This window comes from Poecilia reticulata, linkage group LG9 (assembly GCF_000633615.1).
Source record: "Poecilia reticulata strain Guanapo linkage group LG9, Guppy_female_1.0+MT, whole genome shotgun sequence".
Classification (NCBI taxonomy): domain Eukaryota; kingdom Metazoa; phylum Chordata; class Actinopteri; order Cyprinodontiformes; family Poeciliidae; genus Poecilia; species Poecilia reticulata.
In genome coordinates this window covers 24709233-24731632 of record NC_024339.1, presented here as the reverse complement: position 1 = coordinate 24731632, position 22400 = coordinate 24709233, and the positions used below count along the sequence as shown (strand labels likewise).

General features: G+C 39.6%; 1 long non-coding RNA gene across 7 annotated transcripts in view; it reads left to right on the top strand.

Moving 5' to 3' along the window:
* The window catches only part of LOC103470447 (uncharacterized), a 46959-nt gene that overhangs the window by 11329 nt on the left and 13230 nt on the right, over positions 1-22400 (top strand). For 2 of the 7 annotated variants that reach the window (XR_001776926.1, XR_534483.2), the window contains exons 2-3: positions 4771-4848; positions 7289-7384. This is a non-coding gene — a long non-coding RNA (uncharacterized LOC103470447). Of the gene's footprint in view, positions 1-2928; positions 2960-4770; positions 4849-7285; positions 7385-22400 lie in introns of all 7 variants that reach the window. The other 5 variants (XR_534485.2, XR_534481.2, XR_001776925.1 and 2 more) reach the window with 4 other exon arrangements.

Genomic DNA, 22400 nt, shown 5'->3' with positions numbered 1-22400 from the left:
CTATCTATCTATCTATCTATCTATCTATCTATCTATCTATCTATCTATCTATCTATCTATCTATCTATCTATCTATCTATCTATCTATCTATCTACAATCTATCACTAGATTGTTTTGGGGTGGAAATAATGATCCTTATAATAATGATCTGAAGCTCAGAATTTAATGTGTACCAAACCAATCAGTGTTATAATTTATAAAATAAGCTTGTACAGATAGAACACCAGAACCTGCTCTTACTCAGTGACTCACTCCTCTCCTAGATCCAGCACAGGTGGTGTTCATTGACATATTTGTTTAGCTTGGTTGTGTCTCTTTTTAATATAAGCCGTTTTCATGTTGTTTTGCTATAGCAATATTGTTCCACTGAGAGCTTGTCTCCAGGTACAGTTAAAACTATTGTGTCCAGTTTGACACAGCGTGCTTGTTATTCTGCTGGAGCTTCCGAGAGGGCAAAAGGCTCCGTGTGCATCTACATATGTATGTCTCTGCATGCGTGTACCCTTCCTCCGTGTGTTTGTCCATGTGATTAACTGACCCAGGCATACTGGATAGCTAGTGAGGCTTTCGCAATCATGATGATGAGAGGGAACAATGGCTCAGTCAACTACGTCTGCTTGTCTGGGCTGAGCCGTGCCCCGCTCTGTGTTTGTGTGTGTGTGTGTGTGTGCGTGTCTCCAGGATGTGAACTTGAACTTGAGACAGAGCAGCCAGACACCATCTGTGTACTAGGGGTAATGAATTCAGGGCATTCATGGCTGCAGTGCAGACCTAGGCCACCACCACCCATTGATAAGCAGATGACCCCTATAGTCTGAGTTAGCTCTTCATCACTAATAGAATTCAGCACAACCAGCTGGTAATAGATGGACTTTATTTTGGCTATTTTCCCACAGACGAGCGTGCAGCTTTCATGCACGTGCTTACGGAAAGCATCCCCCGTGCGCTTCACTGTCTTAGTTTGCATGCATGGAACCGGCTATGCTTTCATGTCGTCTTTGTCTCACTACGACTAACTCGGGGTAATTGGAAAAGCATTCATTTGCTCACCATACGTCTGATAAAACACTGAGTTGTTATTGTACCAACATAGCCATGCTGGCCTTTGATAATTGAAACCGCCGGCTCGGTATTTCCCCTGATAAAGGGTCATAAATGAACGAGGCATGAACCTTAAACAAACCGGGCACAATGTGAATTCCTGAAGGCCCTCCTCCTATTTCTACCCTCTCCTCTTTCAGCTCGAGCTTCTATCACAATCACTGCCGCACATTCGCACTCTCTCACACACACGCGCATGCATGCAAGAAGCGGACGCATGCGCGCGCACACAATGAGGCTTTTCCCTCTGGTTGGTGTTGCCACAGCAACGGTAGGTGAGATCACCTTGCGCATGGCAGCATCGGTCCCTGCTGATGCAGGACAGGTTCCTGGTTTCCTGTGAGTGGTTGGGTGTTTGTTCTTGTGTTGAAACCCCGAATGTCACCCACCCCCATGTCTCTGAGCCTCTTCGTGCACACGCATTATCATGCTCGTGAAGTAAAAAGCTTGTGCACTTGGTATTTGATTTACTTTACCTTTCCATGTTTAGTTACCTAAAAGCCAGAGTCACATAGTGTTTAAATAGGCACAGACACCTGGAAGGTGTGGTTTCCAATTAACAGGGCACTGATTAACCTATGCTCAGTACCCAGACGTCCGGCCATAACATCCCAATAATCCAGCGAGGAATGTCATGGCTCAGCCCTTTTTAATGACATCATGCATGGCCACTTGAGTGTCTTGTGGGGAGCAGCAGTCATGCTGGGTTATGCTGAACGGCATGTTTTTGCTCCATGCCTAACAGTGTGTTTATGTACGTCTTCCAGATGTAAAAATAACCAGACAGTGTTTCAAAGTAGCAGATTCATGTTTTAGGAAGGTTTGTGTCGTTATGGCATAATGGCAGTACTCTTGCATGAACTGAAATGTCTTCATGACAGTTTCATGAGCGACAGAAGAAGTGCATGATTAACGTCTTAAACCTCTGAGACTCTGAGCTCCAGTTGCTTTCTGTTGCAGATGCTTATAAACCTCTGTTATTCACGTAGGACCTTATTTGAATTTTAATATCTGCGTGTGTCTCTGTTGCATTGGATTAATTTCATAACATATTTCCGGTGTTGACTTTGACCTGTTTGCTTTTTGAAGTGTACTGAAAGGTCAAAAAAAGGAGAAAACATATATTTTGTGTAAATATTTTGTGTAAATATATCTCAAGTATTTTGCATTGCTGACAGTCAAGATGTGTAATTTGGGAGTAGATCTTATTTTAGCTTTCCCTGTTCCTAACCCTAAACAACACAGCTGTTTTTCTTTATTCCTATTTAATTGAAAACTAAAAATTACAATTTTGCTAAAATAATCAGTCTTCCGTCATGCATGTTTGCATGAATATATAAATAGCTGCAGAAATAGCATGATATAGGATTATGTATGCAAGATAAATAACATTTATGCAACTGTAAATTTATGTTTGACTCAATGCAGTGTACTGTTTGCTAAATTAAATTTATCCTGGCGTCTTACTCGTTCTATATACTTCTAGCTTCATACGTGGATGATTAAACAGCATCATTGTGACAACAGCTGTGCATAACAAGGCTGCGTGCACAAATGCTATTTTTCGCTCCAAAACTACAAAGGTGGCTGTCAGCAGCTTGTGTTCCAGAGTATCTGTGCTTCTGCTTGGCTTTCGATTATGCAAGTGTCGGCACCACAGCATTAGAGGCGAATGAGTACACCGCATATGAAATGTGCCTCCTCCTTGAAGATGAAAGGGTGTAAATAATGTATTTTGTGTCACTGCATTATTCATCCGCAATTAATTGCAACAACCAGCCACATTTTTTCGTGCTGTTCGTTTGACTAAATTTCATTGCTTTTAGGTGCTGTTTTCTATTGCCTGGAGGCCAGTAGGTAAATCTGCACTCAGGGATTGCCAAGGTGCCTGCCACTAAATAGAAATGGGAAGTATTCGCTTTCATTTTTATCATAATTAGGCCAAATAGTGCAAGCTTAGTTTAGTCAACAACAAGTTTTTTTGGTTTTGGTTTTTTTACGCTGCTCTATTCACTGTCGGAGATATCTTCTTTTTCGTGTTATTCATAAAGCTGCCTGTTATGTATGGGAGGAGGGGCTTTGGAAACATTGAGAAAGCATAAAGCCACAATTAGAACAGCCCCATATTTCTGGTCTCTGTAAATCATGTTGTTCAGAGGCCCGCGTACAATCAGAGTAACGCGAATTGTTTGAAAAATATATGCTGTGTGGCAATTAAATTATATAGCCACTTGGACCAGGGAGCCAAGACCAGCGCATAGATAGAATAGTGAGGAGCCGTTGCTATGCTTGCATTAGCATCTGGCCCTTTTATGTAAATTTGATGAGAGAGGACTCATGCATATATGGCAGGAGCAGGGGTATACTTGCCTAATATCCTTATTAGAGAGAGGCGAATTAAATATTTATTAGGGGGGGGGGTACCAAGGGTTAGAGAAGGGGAGGGGAGCCAGAGTCAGACCTGTGTTGTCGTTAAGACCTGAGGTAGAGGAAAGGGTAAAAGGGAGGAGGAGATTGGCTTTCTGTACGAGTGTCTCTCTCTGCCTCAAGGTGCCACCATCTTAAGGCGCTTGGCAGTAGTGAGAGTGTGGGGAGGGTAGACCTAAAATGTCCGCTGGCACACACATGCACACGCATACACATTAGCGATTGAATATTTTAAAATTCATTTATTTATTTATTGTTTGCCATATTTAGGCAGAATAGAGATCCCAAAGGCAATTTTATTTTAGTTACGGTCGCCAGAGTCTTGCATGCTAAGAATCACATTTGCATCCATTAAATCTTTCTATTGCTATCCCTGTGAACCAAATCAAGCTATGTTTAGTTTCCTAACACTTGCCACTAATTGAACTATAATGCTTCCACGAATGATGTTAAATCTAAGCTGGTATTTTATTTATTTAATATTTGGTTTTCTGTTTGTTGGTTTTCTTTTTTTTTTTTTATCCGAGTTGACAATTTATTGCCAGGTCCAATGTTAATGTCCAGTGGCACCACCAAGAGGGTACCAAGAGTGGGTAATTTCCCCTCCTCAAATCTGTTGGCCCATCCCCTACCCCTTGAATTTCAGAAACAAAAGAGTAAGCGTTGATAATTTGCAATGCGTATCTATATTAAAGTGCTCCATGTTTTGTCTGTCTTATTACCCCCTAATGGAGTTAATTTTGGCTCTGCTGCCAAATTATATAAGGTTCACATATTTACATCAGAAATCAAGAGTTACAGAATTTTTAAAGGAACATTGCAAAAAAAGCATGATCTAATTTGTCAAATCAGCAGATTTCTGTTGTATACACAATTGAAAACAAATCAATAGCATATTATTTGTTTAGTTAAATAAAAATACATTTCATGAAAATCTAAAACAAAGGAAAAAATATAACAAAAGTAACAACAAGAACAACAACAACAATAACAATAATAATAATAACAATAATAATAATAATAATAATAATAATAATAATAATAATAATACAGAGTCTAAAAATAATATAATTGAAAGCCTTTAAAAATTCTAAGGAGGATCTGAATTTTCTTTTCTTTTTCTGGAACTCACTTAAAGTTCAAGTTCCACCATTGCAGCACACCTAAATAAAAATCCTGTTTTTTTTATATAGCTGGTGCCACCCCACAATTATAAGCAGTTTCTTTCTTGTGTCCCCTAGCAGAGCCTCCTGGAGGAAACAAACAGAGATGCACACACGACCCATCAGTTTATTCCAGTTCTATAATTCCTTATTATGGTAAGCTGAACATTAAAAAAAACAGCTTTAATAATAATAATTAAAAAAAATACTTCTGAGATGTATTGTGTATTTATGTACTTTTTGCAAGAATTGTGTCAAATTGTGCAGATTTTACTTTTATTAAGCAATTATTGTAAACATAATATGCCACTGCAGCAACAGAGAGAAGGACCGAGGAAGCCATTGACTTCATAAGTCTTTGATGCAAATTAAAGTCTTCCTTAGTATCATTCTTTGCCTGTGTTACAAAAATCAAAAACACAAACTGTAGCTGACCTCTACCATCTGTTAATTATCATTAATATGCTTAGGAAGGCTGGGCCTATAAACACATTGTTCAGTGGGATACAGACACAATATTAGCTACTTCTTTTTTGTTTTCCCGTTTCAGTTTTGGAATTTGTGCATGCCAATATTTACATTACATTTATTGGCATGTGAATCTCTGTGGGTCGCTGATTTATTTTCCTTCTATTCTACAATTGTCAGAGCGGGCATGTGAAATTATCCCCCTTCCTTGTACAGTTATCCTGTTGTCGGCCTTTTATTATGCACGCATAGTCTATCGCCTCTCTGTTCCCTCTGATGAGTGGTACGGCCCGGCGTGCTGCTGAAGAATTGAGAATAATTAAACGGCTGTGAGTTTTAGCCCGGCATCGGCTAATGGATTATTACCGAGAGGAAATGAGACAGGCAGCATGGGGTGAGCCGGGTGGCAAAACAGTGCCTCCACTCTGGATAATGAAACACTGAAAGCTACCTGGGGTATATAGAGAAGACACACCTTACCTATAAAGAAAGGAGACACTTTTCTTCTATGCCTTCTTCCTTTTGTCCTATAGGTATAAAGGGGTGACACACTCAGAGATACACACAATTGCGCGCGCATTGCTGCAGACACATGCAATGTTTTTAAATCAGTGCAGCTAACGTTTTCAGGAAATTTTGATTACAACAACTTGTGCGTTGGCACTATGTAATTCTAGAGAAACAATAACCACGGCACCCCCTGCCCCCTCACTATCTCCATATTTCCTTTCATCGCCACTATCCATCCCCCCACCCAGCCACCTTCCACACATATCCTAAGAGTGTGGCGCTAGGAAGAGATGGGTGCTAGAGGGAGATAGGATGAGACAAGCCACACAAGCCGCAAAGGGAACAAAGTGAAGGTAAAGGGGGAGGAGCGCTCCATGGTGTCCTAAACTGTGCCGTAGGGCTTGAAATACACATATGCACACTGATTTGGCACAAAACCACAAGGATGCTTTAAGATACGTAAATCAAAGCTCTGTTCACAGTCTGTGTGCATTTTTGTACCAAGTGTGTGGTGAAATAAAATCCTGAAAGCAAACCAATTAATTTAAGGAACTCTTGTTGTGCTTTGTTATCTACTACAGACTTACATGACGCTGAGAATGTGTTTGTGCCAGTGTGGGTTTGCCCTGATGGATGTTAGCTGAGAGCTCTAATAAAACGTGGCACCTGTCAGTTTGATACTGACATATCAGAGGAGTCACACAATCACCAGGGACAGAAAAGCAAACTGCATATGCTTTACATCTATATATTTTTGCAGATTTTGAGCGATTAGGATAAACGTACCCTCTTTTAGATGTGGAGCAAAGCAATCTCAAATGTTACTTTAAGAGTACAAACCTTGTTATTTATTTTTATTGTTATTGGCATGTGACCAGGGTCTCACCTCGCTGTCTTCAACCAGTCTGGCATGAGTGAACGTCAACAGCTGCATCTCAAGTTAAATCAAAGTTTATTACTACCAAAAACATTAAGTCATATTCAAGTCATTAAGTAAATCAATCAGTACAATCTAAATGTTGTTTAATATGGTGAACAAAAAATGTAAATGTAAAGCCACAATACCTTCCCTTTCAAACTAACGCAGCTTATCAACTTTCTTTTTTTAACCATCAAGGTAGATGTTTTTTGTTTTGTTTTTTGATTAAAGAAATTTCACTTAATTGCTATTTTTAGTATTTGAAGCAATACAAGAAATACAATTTTCCAAAGAGTGAATGGTTACATTTCAATAAATAAAACGTTGCCAGTGACCCAGTGACAAGTGAGAGAACAGCAAAAATTGATAACAAGCTTTGACCTTCTCCTCAGGTTCTGCAGAAGACCTGCGTTTAAGTTTGAGGCAAAGTGTAAAGGTCGGGGAGATATTTGCACAAAGTTATTGCAAATTTGAATTCCTCAAAATAAACAGAAGTTGCTACTATCACTTCTTTCTTCTAATCTTTTTTAGTGGAGACACGTTAATTGTGATTTGCAATGGAGGAGGTGTTCAACAGCTAAAGGTTCCCTTTGGGTAAACATAGTCTCTCTTACTATGTGTGTGCGTGTGCGTGTGTGCGTGTGTGTGTGTGTGTGTGGGGGGGGGGGGTGTGCATGTGTGTGTGTTTTGTTGCAGCAGTAATGGAGAAATAGAGCAACAGGCAGCTGCAGGACGCAGAGAGAGGAAGCCATCACAGGATCTCAGGGATTTTGATTTTCACTGGACCTGTATAAGGTAAGATGTGGTTAACGGCCAAAATGAATGTTTGTCTATTTGTGTTTTAGCATTTCTTAACTCATAAGTCCCATTCCTTTCAACAAGTACTACATTGTGTGGACTAACTGAAAATGGGCCTCGTAGGAAGAAGTGTTATTTTTGGCTAAGGAGTTAGGCCTAGGGTGAAAGAGTGAATTGAGTTTAGTTTAGGATTAAGGTTAAGCAGGTAGCTATTGATAATGAGGCTATAGAAAATAATGAAAAGGTAATGGAAGATAGAAAGACGTAGAATGTGTGTAGGGGTGTGTGTGTGGGGGTGTGTGGGTGTGTGTGTGTGTGTGTGTGTGTGTGTCCTTTATGTGTACAATGTTACACATAAATCTGCAGGTCCCACCTTGAGACCTGCAGATTTAGTTTTTCTTGTCCATCAAAATTGTAAGTGGCAACTAGAATACAAGCAAACATTATATTGAGTAGAGAAGCATTTGAAAGAGAAAAGATGCTAACTCTATGTTAGTAAAGCAGACTCTACTGCTTTACTTATTTTAAATTTGACCTCCTGAGATAATCAAGTGCAGCAATGTGATTGGAAAGAACCTACACACCTGGAAAAAATATATATATATATTATGAATTTTGAACACTTCAGAATCCCTATAATCAAAAGTTTGTTCTAAGTCAGTTATAAAGAAATTAAAAATGACTGAAAAGAGAAAAAAGTTATAGGCTGATGAGGTGAAGTGGCATGTCAGCACCCCTGGGCGTTAGTGTACTGTAGTTTAACTGCCTTTAATTACTCCCAGTTCTCCCACACTTTTGGTGAACTTCTCAAAAGGTCCAATTAGAAGAGAAGGGAAGGTCACTGAGCAAAAATAGCCATCTAGTCGTTTCCACAGAGAAAATTCTGCAGAACATCCAGAACAAAAGCACTGGACCTGACTGATTTAAAGCTCACATTGAAGATTGCTTGAGCTGGAGTTGATATTGTCATCAATAATCAGTTAAAGGCAGAGGCAAAACTAGAACAGCAAAATGGACGATCCATTTCCGATCACTTTAACAATCAGATAATAATTGACAACTGAACTGTGCCAAACATGTTTTGTTTAATATTCACATAAGTCAGATAAAATGCTAATGTTTTGGGGTTTGGTATTATTTTCATATACTCCATCTTTTGCGTAATTTTGCTTTGTTTTCTTTGGTTAAGTTGAAAGATGCTTAAATATTGAATGCGATAACACAACCTTTGATAATTTATTTATGGTGTTTCCAGACTGTGAAGTCTTAAAAAAAAAAAACTTTGACCTGCTTACAGTGTCATGAAATGTGACCCCAGTTCAGACCCAAGCAGCAAAATGACTCAGTTAGTTTTAAACTGTGACATTAATGGCATGATTTACAAATTGGGAAGGTTTTCCTTCATGTGCGTGTGTGTGTGTGTGTGTGTATGCGTGTGTGTGTGTGTGTGTGTGTGTGCGTGCGTGTGCGTGTGTGTGTGTGCGTGTGTGTGTGTACAGTAGGGGCATTTTTAAACCTGCACTGTGTGTGGTTTTGATTGGTGATGAGATTTTTAGTGCTGACCTGACACTGCTTGCTTTGCGCCAGCTTTTTGTGTCCCCCAAACCTTTTCAACAAGTACCAACTACGGTCATGATGAACCAGTTTTATTTCCGTTCCAGCTGCGTGCTGGAATGGGTTTTGTTAGCAGTTGGAAGCAGACTCAAAGTATTTCGAATGGCATGTTTTTAAATTTTAGAGATTAATTTTTGATAAACCTAATTTCACACCAAAAAAACCCAACAAAAACTAGTGCTAGAAAGTCAGACCTGTAATACAATAAAATAGCTCTCTGTCTCTGTCTCAGTGGGAAATCTTCCCACTGTTTATTTTGAACTCACCCCTCACATAGTTTAAGTTAGTTATTGTGTCACAAAGCACCTCAGCTACAGCTGATACTTTCAGCTATATTTGTGAATATAATTTTGCAATCATTTCCCAAACAGCTTCGGTCTTTTAAAATGTTCAGATATTTTACTTCAAGTCTGCTGGTATTGATTACAACTATGGTATACAAATATGTGAAACTTTGATTAACTTACTGTTTGAAAACAAATAAATTAAACGATGCTTGCAGGTATACTGAGGTAAATAATGTAATGTTGCAGTTAAGCTATCTCCCCACGCTTCATCTACAAACTACAAAAATTTTAATAATATAAACTGAGAGGGGATCAAACATTCACAGTCTGAGATGTTTACAGTGATAAAATGGCACTGAGCTGGCTCTGTGGTCAAAGAAAACCCAACTGGATCTTTTGTTTAAAGAGGTAAAAATTAGCTTAAAAGGTCCAACTATAAGCAGGAATAATATCCTCAAGGCTTTCTGTGGATCAAACCTGCAGAAACCTTTCCCACTGTGACTCGGGGGACTCATTTAAATTACAAAGACCAAGTATGACAAACCATAACACACACCACAATAATCATTGTGGTATTACTAAAGACCAAAAAGTATCTTTTTTCATCAGATAAAGAGACAAAAAGTCACTAAGAACATATACACATTGTACAAATACAACTCGGTAAATTCTAACTCGACGTTTATCCTCACATTTGACCCATTTAAAAAAAAATGAAATAAAGTTTCCATTTACCAAAAACACATTTGATTTTATTTAGACATGTTTGTTTATTATAGAGCAACATGGTGGCATCTGTTGTGCTTTTTTACACTTCAGACTAGAATAAAATAATTTTTAAGGACCTGGGCATAGACTAGACCATTAATACATTAAAAAGCCTAAACTTGGTAAGCTGTATTATAATTTTAAGCAAACACCATAAGCTCCTCCAAAGCAGTTTACATCATTCTCTTATACCAATTGATTATTGGAAAGACGGGCACCCGGCTGGGCCCCCATAGAACTACAAGAATTAAAACATTTGCAAAGAGTGCCCATACCATGTGCCAGCCAGGGCTTTCTGACACCCTCACAGATGAGCTCACAGTGTCAAATATTACTAAGCAAATACTTTCAAAATGTCTTACCTTTGGTATTTTATATCTGAATCAATAAGATGCATGTAAAGCAAATGTTGAAAATCTGCGTGATAAATTATCTGAAAGAAATAAAAAAACATTGCATGGGATAAAGCACATGCTCTCTAAGTCCCCAAGCCTGTGTGTTTTAGGCTCAGAGGGCATAAATATATGATTTTACATTATTTAGTTATGGATAAGCTTTTTGTTTGACAAGAACATCTTGCCCACCCACTGTGGCATGAGCTAAACCCAGAAAGCAGGTCATCTCACCATCTTTGTGGAAATGCAAAGAGAAACAGCTCATAGACTTATTTATCTCTCAAACTGTTTAAAACCTTTTTTTTTTATGTCTCCACATATTGCGCATACATATGCATATGCACCATATTACGCAATAAATTTCACAACTGAAGGAAAACAACAGCATTTACACTGTAAATTGTTCTTTAGTCTGCTATGCCCAGTAATAAAACCATAAAAAAAATACAGAATGTTTACCTCAACGTGTAGCTTGCTCATAATACTTTTCTTCATTTTACTGCGCTACAGTTGTAATCATCTATCAGACATGCATATTGGTGCTAAGGCTGCTTACTATTACTGTACCGTCGGGATCAAGTCTTTATAATGAGTTTCCCACATTCTGAATATAAACCCTCAAACCCTCACAGAGGCCAGCCCCTCTGCCAGAAGTGCTAGCTAACAGAAATTAACAATGTCATCTGAAAGTGTCTGTAGGACTAAGGCGAGCTGAAATATGCGTCAGATGCATGCAGTGTCTGATCTGCACTGATAAAGCAATAAGTGAGAAGGAAAAGACGTACATTTCTTTTTTACTTGTATTGTGGAGGTAAATTAAAAGGCTTCTCTTTGATTAGATGATATAAGAGCAAACAATTTTAACCTGTAAAAAGAAAAAAAATCCAGAGGCAAAGGTAAACTAATAAGGAAAAGATAAACTATTTAGAAAAATATTGTAAGGTATGTGAAAGGGTCTTTTGAGTGATTTAGTTTCCATCTGTAATGTTCCTATTTCCTGTTTGTCATATTTTCCATATTTTATGCTTGGAAGCAATGCTTTGCAAGTTATTGCAGACACATATGCCGATAATCCAATATGTCTTTTTCTTGTTCCACAATTCCCACCTAACTCTCTTCTTTTTGCATTTCATTTCGCTATAATACCATAAATAAGTTCTTTCTTTTTTAAATCATAATTATTATTTTTTTTCTTTGCATCTAGTAGCCAAAGAGCTTTGATTTGGGTGGGTAACAGAGATCCAGAGGGAGGGTTTTTCCTGCATCATCCTACAGTCAGAACAAAGGATATGCACATGCTGAAAATCATGCAAATACATGCAAATTGCCGGGGGCGAGAAATAGCGGTGTGTGTGGTAGGAAAGGAGTTTGTACAAGCAGCGAGGAATGCAAAGGACTTGGTACACAGCACATGCTTGGAGACTTTTTTTTTCTCAAAAATATACATAACTTCAAAGATAAAGATGTTGGACTTGAATATAATTCTGCATCTCTTCTGGAGACGACCGTCTCCACATGAATGCCGGTTAGATCTGTTTACCCACAATGCTGGCAGAATGTGGATCTCGGCGTGTCTGCTTTCTTTATTTATTCTTTGCCAAGAATTATATTCTATTTATTATGATGCAAGAAACTGCACACCATTCAGAGAAGACTCTAAAACGCAGCAAATGCAAATGTGACAGACAATGCCTGCGAACAGCACCCAGTTAAGAAGTGTGTGTGCATATGCGTTGGGATGATGCAATATTTTGATGGCGCCGCCCCAGAGGAACGTCGAGCCGATATTAGTGACATGTGCTAATGACAGTCGCAGCTCAACATTATCATGCCAGACATTTTCATGAGGTTACCGCAATGATTAGGTAATGACAGCACAGGCCGCTTTCCTCTCATTCTAAAAAAGAATTATATGCTTGTTCCATAGTCCTTGATAGTTACCCCAGCTCAGAAATCAAAATTTAAAGCTCTCACAGGATTGCCACATCATTTCAGATTGGCTCTTGTACACGGAATATGAAAGTCACTTTATGTTTTAGACTGAATGTCACAAGGTAGCTTGCAGATTATTTTAAATAGGTCTGGGGTGAAGCATTTATTCCTGTTTTTCCTTACAAGTTCACGCAGTGTTGCTAAGCCTATTTTGAGATAATAAAAAAAAATCAAATCACTAGAAAAAAACAAAGTATATATTCTTCACAGAAAATTAATTCAAGACTTGAGACAACCAGCTAATATCAATGTGCATGTTGGTTGCCAATATGACACCCAGAGAGTCTCAACGTCTTGCAGGAATCTGTGATTTGTATAAGACTCCATACAAAAAAGAAATAAATCACATTTAAATAAACACCGCCCACCAACCTCTTTCCGTGGCACTTAAGCACACATACACACATGCACACACACAAACACGCACACACACGCATAGAGGCAAAAGAGACCTGCAGACACAATGTGGTAGAGGAGAAAAGAGGGGGAAGGCGCACACAGACAGATGCTCACAATTGTGCATAATAATGTTAGCATTCCTGCATGTCTAATGCAGGGGATATTTAGACAGACACTAGCTGCTCTGCTGTCTTTCTGCACAGTGTGAGAGTGTGGGCGTGTGTGTGTGTGTCAGTGTAGGTCTAAGATTAGAGCATAATGATGTATTAATTGTGGGATGAATTCAGTCTGGGTGTTCAGGGCTCCTTGTTGAGGTTACTAATAGGCATTCGATGTGATTGTTAATCTCCATGGATGCTCACATTTTACTTTTTTGTATGTTTGTTTGCCAGTGCAGCTTAACCCGAGTGTCCCTGTCCATGACTATATATGTAAAAAAATATATATCTGCTTATTTTATCCTAATTATTTTTATAAAGTAATGGCAAATGTGCATTATTTCCTCAGACCTACACATTAATAAAATATCACATTTCGCAAGACTCAAGAAAATACCAAACAAGTGAAGGAGCAATGGCAAAGCTAACATTGTAAACTGTTGTATTCACACACAATTAACAGGGAGTGAATATTTAAATCTGCTCAACACTGACCAAACCTCCACTTTTTTCCAAGGTCTTTCTGAATAGACATGTACAAACCTGGGGTGTGTGTGGGGAGAATATGAAAATAGATTCTCCATAAAGGATGCAAACAAAGAGGGACAGACAGCATATATTCTGACAAGGACAGGCAGAAGATGAAGCTCATTTTTTCCTGGGCACCCAGTGGTGTCTGCATTGCAGATCGCTGAAATCCCCCTCGAATGCGTCCCTGGGCTTAAAGGGGGGGGGATTGTTGGTGTAGAGATGGGTGAATGAGGGGATGGGTTTCGGCTATGTCTGCTGTGGTACACTTTTTTTTTTCTTCTCGCCTTCCCCCCACCTAAATATGTTTTTTTTCCCTGTTTCCATCAAATGTCAAGTTAATTTCCTGGGTGCTATGAGGGATGTGTCCTACCCCCTCAGTACGTGTGGCACAGTGCAGGATTGTGGTAGTGTGTGTTTCTCGCATGTTTGTGTGTCCCTTAAGTTTATGAAAGGATGAATGGAAGAAAAGATGAAGGGAAGGGGCCGTGACTGTGTTGGACCGGCATGCACCTATGTATGTTTTGATTACGGTTGCAAAGAATATGATCCAATTATTACTAGACACATTTAGCGCTGCGGCCATGGCTACGTCGCTACCATCATTGGTGAATTGATGCGCGTTCTGGTGGCACGTTTCGTCTGAATACCATGCATGAGAAACAAAACACACAATATACTCTGTTACCTATGATGCAGTTATATGTAGAAGAGCCAGACGACCACTTTACCCAACAAAAGCAGTTGGTAAAGCAGTTGGAGATGTTGGACAGAGTATTTTGTGCAAGACAAAAGATTGCCAATGCTTATTTGAATCAAACCTATTTAACTTGCTGCTATATGTTTGTTGATATAAGCTGGTGGCGGATGTTGATGATTGGCAAAAACCATTGTGCATCCTTCCTAGAGAAGCAACATTTGATATTTTTATTTCCTGTGTTTGTTAATAATCCTTGTGTATGTTGCGCCTTGAACGTATTTCCATGTAATAAAAATGTTTTTATGATTTTGATGCTTTGTGGCTTTTTAGAAAAAAAAGGGCTTCTTGGATCTTTAGTTTTGATGTATTTATTATCTGCCCATGTATGACTGTAAGGACGTATACCTTTGAATAGTCAATTCTAGTATATGAATGTGCTTTGATCTAAACCGTCTGATCATAGCTGTGCCTGTGAGTTTAGAGCTGTTGTCCTGCTGGAAGACTAATTTTTACCACAGTCTTGAGTCTTTTTGCTGCCTATAACAGGTTTTAAAAATAGATACCCTTTTTAGTATTTAGCTTTCTCTTGTGGGGTTGGAGTAAAACTCACTCACACCATCATGTTGCTGCTACCTTTGAAATTACCATGAAACTTGTGTATTCTGGATGATTTGCAGTGTTATTTTTGCACCAGAATTAGTGTTTTGGTCAAAAAGTTAATAAAGGTTTGGCTGTATATCAGAGGATTTCATCCTCAGTGTCAAATCTTTGTTTTAGGCTGTAACAAGTTGCATTGTGGGATTGCCTTGCATTTTCCTCAATCTGTTTTACCATCAACTCTGGCCATGATGCTGACACTGCCACATGTTAATCTGGATAGTCCTGCTTTAAACTTCCACAACTTTTACTACTGACCTGTCTGGGCTTCATGATGGAGTTTGTTCATTTGCATTTATACTGAGATTAAATAACAGACAGGAGGACTCAATTTGCTAATTTCTTTTTTTTTTTTTAATAATAATATTTGATTTTGGCCATTTTTATTTAGGGCTAGCAGAGAAAAGGAATCTGAATATGCACAGTAGGCTTTTCAAGTTTTGCATGTGATAATGGTGAAAACCATTCCACTGCACAACAATGCACTGCTTTGTGTTGGTCTTGAGCTCATATTAAATCTCACTAAAACCTTTTTGGAGTTTGCGGTTGTAGCCAGACAAAAGCAAAATTAATTCTTGAACATTTTTTTTCCAGAGCTCTCTAGCTTGCTGCTGCATGTGCAAAATGTTGAAAGGTAAACAGCTTATTTTGTTTCCCAAAGTGTGAAAAGGGATTTTTGCAGAGAAATGGATTTGCATTTTGTCAGTCGTGCTTACGTTGATGTATGCTCCTGGCCCACAAATGTCGCATTCCATAACCCAGAAAAATTATACCAGTCCCACCTAATTACGCATATTCATGCTGGTGTTTTACATATGGCACTGATAGCATATGTCCGTTACAGACTGCAGAGCGGACAGATGTGGACGAGCAAAAAGGCTTTCAATCCACTCACTCAGTATGTCTGCCACTACCTCTGCTGGATACTATTATTATTTGAGGTCATTATTGAAAGAAATCTCTGCGTTGTTTCTTACAGTCAGTCGTATGTTCACTGCCTGCAGCATTTTAAACTCAATTGGGAAATTGTTCTATATTATAAAGGTCATTCTTGAAAATAGATCAGATTTAGCAGATTATCTTGCTTTGACATTCATATCACATCTTCTGTGTATCCCCTTTGCTTTTGCTGAATCTGTATGTCTTTTATCCAACTCCTATGGCAAATGGGATTTCCTTGGTTACTGGAGATGAATATGTAAATGAGAGGGATGGCCAGCTACTAGAAACAGCTATGACTGAAGAGGCGGAGAGAAGTGGATGAGTCTCACATCAGGATCATTGCAGTTGCTCACAGGACAGACATTGTCAACCTTTCACCTCAGCTGTGATGAAGATAGGAAGGTCCACAATTCCGGAAAAACAGCAGTCATTTCCGCCCGGTTTTCCAAATACGCTTAATAATGCAACCGTTGTCTTGACAGCTCTCGTTAGGGGACGAATCAGAGAGGTGGTCACAAGAAAAAGCGGGCAAAGTGAGTGGGGGAGCAAGAAAAAATGAGAGAGTAAAAGTGAAACGGAAAGATTTTCTTGGAAGAGTATGTGAGCAAGTGGGAATCCGTGAGGAAGAGAAGGAAGAGCAGGTGGATGAGCAGAAGAAACGAGTGGTACAGCAAGACAGCAAAATGTGCTTTTTTCAGAACGGCATCTTTTTTGTCGCTCCTCAATTGTATCTTTTTTCCTGCTTTCTCATCTTCCATTAAATTTACCTATTTTAAATGTTTTCCCCCAATCTTTTCCTGTCATCAATACATTGATGATTCTGTCCTTTACTAATCTGCCAACCATTTAATTTTTCCCATCCACTTGCCCTTTGTTCTCTGTTTTCTTTGCATCAATAATGTTTTACCTGTCATACCAGCTTCATATCACGTTTCCTATCCATTGCCAGACAGAAAGAAGAAGGAAAGATGATACAACAAAGGAATGGGAGGAGAAAGGAAGAGAAAAGAGGTAAAACAAAGAGGAAAGTTCACGCAGCTTATTGGCCTAATAAACTTGGCCTGAAGATGCTCACAACAGAATGCAATTTGCTCTTGTTAGTTGTACCAGTCAATTAGCAAAGAGCACACCGTGGCACGCTGTCGTTGCTGCATGGCTACTGGGGTTTTTCACAGCCCAAACGAGAGAACCAAAGGAACTTTTTTTTACCCACCCTGGATTCTCAGTGGCCACAATGGATTTTATTTCATTTCTCAGCGTAAAGGAGCTCCAGTCTGAATTTGCATTTATGCTGTAATTCTCTCCTCATTGACTAAAATGATCCAGGTTTGGACACAATGAAACGACCTGGCCTGGACTTATATACATACCTGAAACTGTGTGAAAAGGAACAGAGAGAGAGCCACGGGTAATCTCCAAAATTTTGTCCCCAGCTGATGTACCTAAAAGGAAAAACTATGCACCGATACCACACAGCACCCACTAGGAGTGGGTTCTGCCGGAAGGAAATCAGCCATCACAATGTATCTGTGAGTGACACTGACAATTGCATACCAAATTGTCACTCAGGTTCTATCAGCATATCATACAGCAAGCTGGCTGAAATTCCTTCGCCCTCTTCCCCTCCGTGTTTTCTTCCTTCTCTTTCTGTCAACCAGAGGAATAGCTTCAGATAATAGCGGCAATCTTTATTGTGAGGAAAGGCAAGGAGAATTCCTGCCTTAACACAGACTCAAACCGCTACTCTGCTTCTGCTGATGAACTTTGCTACGATGCCAGTCTGGAACTGGAAATGTGGAAACAATAGGAACTGAAGAAGCTTGTGGGGAATAAAAAAAAATGCATTAAGTTTTTGTGTGTTTGTGTGTGTTTGCACAGACGAGGCCTTCTAAGAGAGACATAATTTCATGTTTGGTTTCAGAGGGTCGCTTGTTGTTGTTTATAGGCAAAAACAGCAGATAGCCGTGGCAGTTACACAGTAAAGATTGCAGCATTGGGAAGCTTTTAAAGTGGGCAGCATAGCTCACTTCCCAGGGCAGCACAGTTTTGGGGGCGCACTGTGAGCATAAAACTCTTGTGTTGTGTCTTGTGTTGTCAAACCATTTTCTACCAGGCGGACGGTTAGATGGATGGATGGACAGACAGACATTTCATACATTTTGAACAAGGTAATTAATGTGTGGGTGGCTTGGACAAGAAAATAAGAATAAAAAAGTTTACAGTTGTCATTAATTCTATTAACTTGGTTGACATAAAGTTGCGAAGCATAATTTTAGAACATACGTTCCACTAAAAGACATCAGTAGTTCAGTAAAGTCATGGCATTTCCAATGGACGTAAAATACGCAGAAGCTAAAAGCTGGTGCGAAAAGGGCCAAAATGGTCTCTTACGGTCTTTAAACTTATCTACACAATGTTACGTTGAATATGCTGCTGAACATTATCTCATAGGTGTCTCAAGTTATTGATCCATGCAAACTGTTAGCAATGTATGTATAAGAGGTCACAGGTAGGAATAGGCAATATTGCATCAATGTCAACTGTCTGAAAAAGAATAAAAATAAGTGTAAATGGAGATACATGGAAAGGCATGTGTGAAGAGTACAATCCAAGAAATAGCATCATAGAATACATAGTTAATATATTCTATATTCAAATGCATTCTGTCGTTTTAGTTGTGCAGAGGACATTTGGTTCTATGTCTTCCCTCTGAGAGCTTCAATAAGCAGCAGCAAATTAAAGGGATGAAGAGAGACGCCATAAAGCTTGAGAGAAAATGCAACTTTAAAGACTCTGAAACACTACATCCTATATATAGTGCATTCACGATCCAGGCATGGATGTTGATTATGTTTTGTGCCATAAGGAAAAACGGTTGCAAAACATTAGCAGTGTCATATTTTCATAGACATTGATCCCTTTTGGATAGAAACCCCACAAATGATTAAGAACAAACAGCTTGTGTCCTTATAAAACCCTGTCCGCACTTATCTTCATAATTATGCACATTTCTCTGTGCTCCATCTTTGCAGGGGGGGTCAGAGCGTCTTCTTTCCTCTTTATATCTTTTTCCTTCACCATGTGCTCCATTTCACTGCTGGGTCCCTGTGTACAGGTAGTCACGCTGGTGACATTTGTGTCCAAGCAGTGGCCGATGGCATGGCCTTTATCACCCCTTGCTGGTTCTCCCCTCACCCAAAGAACCCCTGCCACCAAGTTCTCTTCATGTGTACGTGTTGCATTTGTATGTGGGCATACGCAAGTTTTAGGACCATCTTACTGGTCATGCCTAAATGTCCAATCTTTACTCTGGCCTGTGTTCACGCAAGGGGATGTAGTAAGTTTAAAGACACTTTCTTTGTAAAAAGCAAGGTGAGCAAATACAACCCCTCTGCTTGCTGTGTGACAGGGAAGAGAAGTGGGTGCAAACATGAGCTAATTTTAATGATCATAGCTCACTTATGATGCTGTCTTTGAAAAAACAACTTAGTGAAGAATAAAATAAAAAAAACCTGTTTTGAAAATGTTCAAATCAGATTGTGGTGCACATTTATCTGTTATGATTACTGGTTTTAATGATTACTATGACCAAATGTTTGACATCACACACTGAGTAAAGCGGTTTTAGTAAGGCTTTTTTTCCCCTTTTATCTTAACAATAAGAGCCTAAATATATTGTGCTCTGAACTAAAATAATCCCCAGAAACATTACATTGACACAACAGTCTGAAATGTGTTCATATGGAGCTGCTTACACTCCATTAAAATGTCACTTCTATCACATTATTTCAAAGGTTTAAATAGAGAATATGATGCTTCAATCCACATTAGAAAACTCAAGATATTCTGTTATACCTTTGTAATCTTCTAAAACATTACTATATTATTGTTGACAAATTGAAGAGAAATATAATACAAAGCCAAATAAGCAAATCCACCACCTTACTGCTGCTCTTCTCTAACAAACAGACACATATGTGCAAATCCACAGAAATACTCAGCGTCCCTGCAGCCATGGGAATGGAGAATGCTGAGGTTCAAGGTCATTTCAAGTATTTTGCACCCCGGGGCACTCCATTGTCAGTGCAGCGCATCCTTCAGCTCACCCATGTTCTCGAATTTGCAAACAAGACATTGTGGGCAGACATTCATTCCAAACACAGCATTTAAAAGAGCACACATCGGACAGGAAAGTACCCATCTGGTTTGAAAATGACACTACTTTGCTCCACTCAGATATACAAAACAAATACAAGTGTGAACACAAGGCAGAGACGTAATTATCTGTGTTTGTTTCGTGCCGCAGTTTGTCAGGGCAGAAAAGAACGGCGGGTATGTGATTGTTGGTGTTACCGCTGTTGGACATCGACACATCACTTGCATATGGGGGTTTGTGTTCGGTGGCAAAAATGATACAGGCAAAGATTTTTAGACTGGAAAGAAGAGAGGTGGATGCTGCAGTGGGTTTGATTAGCCCCTTTGTTGGAGGTCCGGTAAGCTTCATTGGTTCCAGAGAATAGGTTCCTAATGAACCCAGCCAAGCCTGGACCAAACTTTGTCCTGAAGACAAACTAAGTTATGGTGGTCTGGCGGAGCGCTGGGGGTGAGCTGACTGATATACAACGCTTGGACATATGGTCCCCCCATCAGGGCCTCTCCAAGCCACTTTCACATGTCCAAAGTCTGTGTGTGTGTGAGAGAAAATTACAAAGGGGATACAAATAGAAGGAATATGTAGTTCACAATTGTCTATTTTTCTTTGTTAATTCACAGAGAAGAGCAAAAGAACCAGAGGAGAGAAAGAGGGGTTTTGGAGGGGATGTAGGGGATCGAGGGGATGCGAGTAAAGAGAAGCTGCTTGATGCTTACTGAAAGCGACAGAGGAGCGAGGGCTGCGGGCTTTGTCTTTACAGCTGACCCCAATACACAATCCGTCCTGGCACGTCCTACAAGACATGGAGTAACTGAGTAAATCAGGCCAACTTGGCTTTGATTTGGCAATGACCTCACCACAACAGATGGATACCACAATTCTGGATTCAGGATGTGAAGGAGAAAGGGTATGCAGTTTTTTTGTACCCTCAGAATTTATGGCAAAGGTTTTTTGTATCCCTTATGAAAAAGACACAACAAGCAGCTTTGCATTTCGGTTCTGTGTGTATTCATCCAAATAATTGTGCTAGGAATCAAAGAGAGAGAAGGCGAAGGTGAGCGTGCCTGCAGTTGAAGGACAAATTGTTGAGATCATATTGGAAGTGTGGGGATGGATGTCCACAGTGTCCCACCAACAAGGCTCTCAGTAACTGAGCTGGCGAGGGGGAGAATGGGGCCACTACAGAGCCACACAGCAGGCTCAAACAACACTTATTCTACTGCCCAAACTGTCAGCCAGAACAACTTCATTGTGCCCAAAATTGGGGTTGAAAGCGTTTGAAAGCAAAGCAGAGGCTTGGTAAGGGGAAGTGGACGGGGTGGGGGTGCTTGGGAAGGTAGGGAGAAATGGAGAATGCAAAGCCCGAGAGGGAGATTCAAGTAAGGTGGTCTGTAGGAAAGAGCGTGACTGGGAAAGGGAAGCTCCAGAGAACGTGCAGTCACTGGGATTGAATAGTTTGGAGTGAGTTCATGTCACCAAAGAGAAATCCCAGTCTAGAGGTACACAGCCAGAAGCAAGGTAGCAGTAAGAACTACAAAATGCATTCTGGTGCAAAGGAACCGAAAGAAAATGTCTGCTATTGTACTGCCTGTATGATCACCATTTAAATCCGTGTTTAAGTGTGGTTTACATGTAAAGGATATTTCAGACCATTTTATTTTAGGATAAGCTTAGTGTGTGGGGGATTGCTGCAGTGGCGAATAATGCCTTTTGAAAGTATATTTGTATTCTGTTCCTTTAAAACTTCAGACCTGTACTCATATTATTTGTATTGTATGTGATAGAGCAACACACAAAACTTCATAATTATGTAGTAAAAATGGAAATATAAATAATAAAAAAAATATATATCTGAAAAGTATGGCTTTCATTTGTATTCAGAGAAGTGTTTGTTTAATCATCTACAATCAGAGTCTGGCACAACTGGAAACACAGCAAAACGCGCTTGTCCATTTGAACTGACAGACCAGGCGAAACATCATTAATCAGATAAACTGTGCATGGTATCTCTGGAGGAGCTGCAGAGATCAACAACTCGGGTGGGAGATTATGTTGGATGAACAACTGCTAGTCCTCCACTCTGTGAATATGGCATTTGTGGAACGGTGTCAAGAAGAAAGCCACTGTGGATATAAAGGCACATGTTTTCAACAAGTGGTCACAGCAAACATCTGAGGGATGATGCACTAGTCAGATGACTTCAAATTTGCCACATGCCATTAAAACATGGTAGTGGCAGCTTGGTGCATTAGGAATGATATTATCCCCAGGGACAGAAAAGCTGATCAGAGTAGATGGGAATAGAAACAGGGAAATGTTAGAGGGACGTCCATCAGGGGCTTCACGAGACTTTAGACTTCCAGTACAACAGGAACTGCAGTGGAATGGTTTAGATCAAAACATCTGAATTTTACGACAGT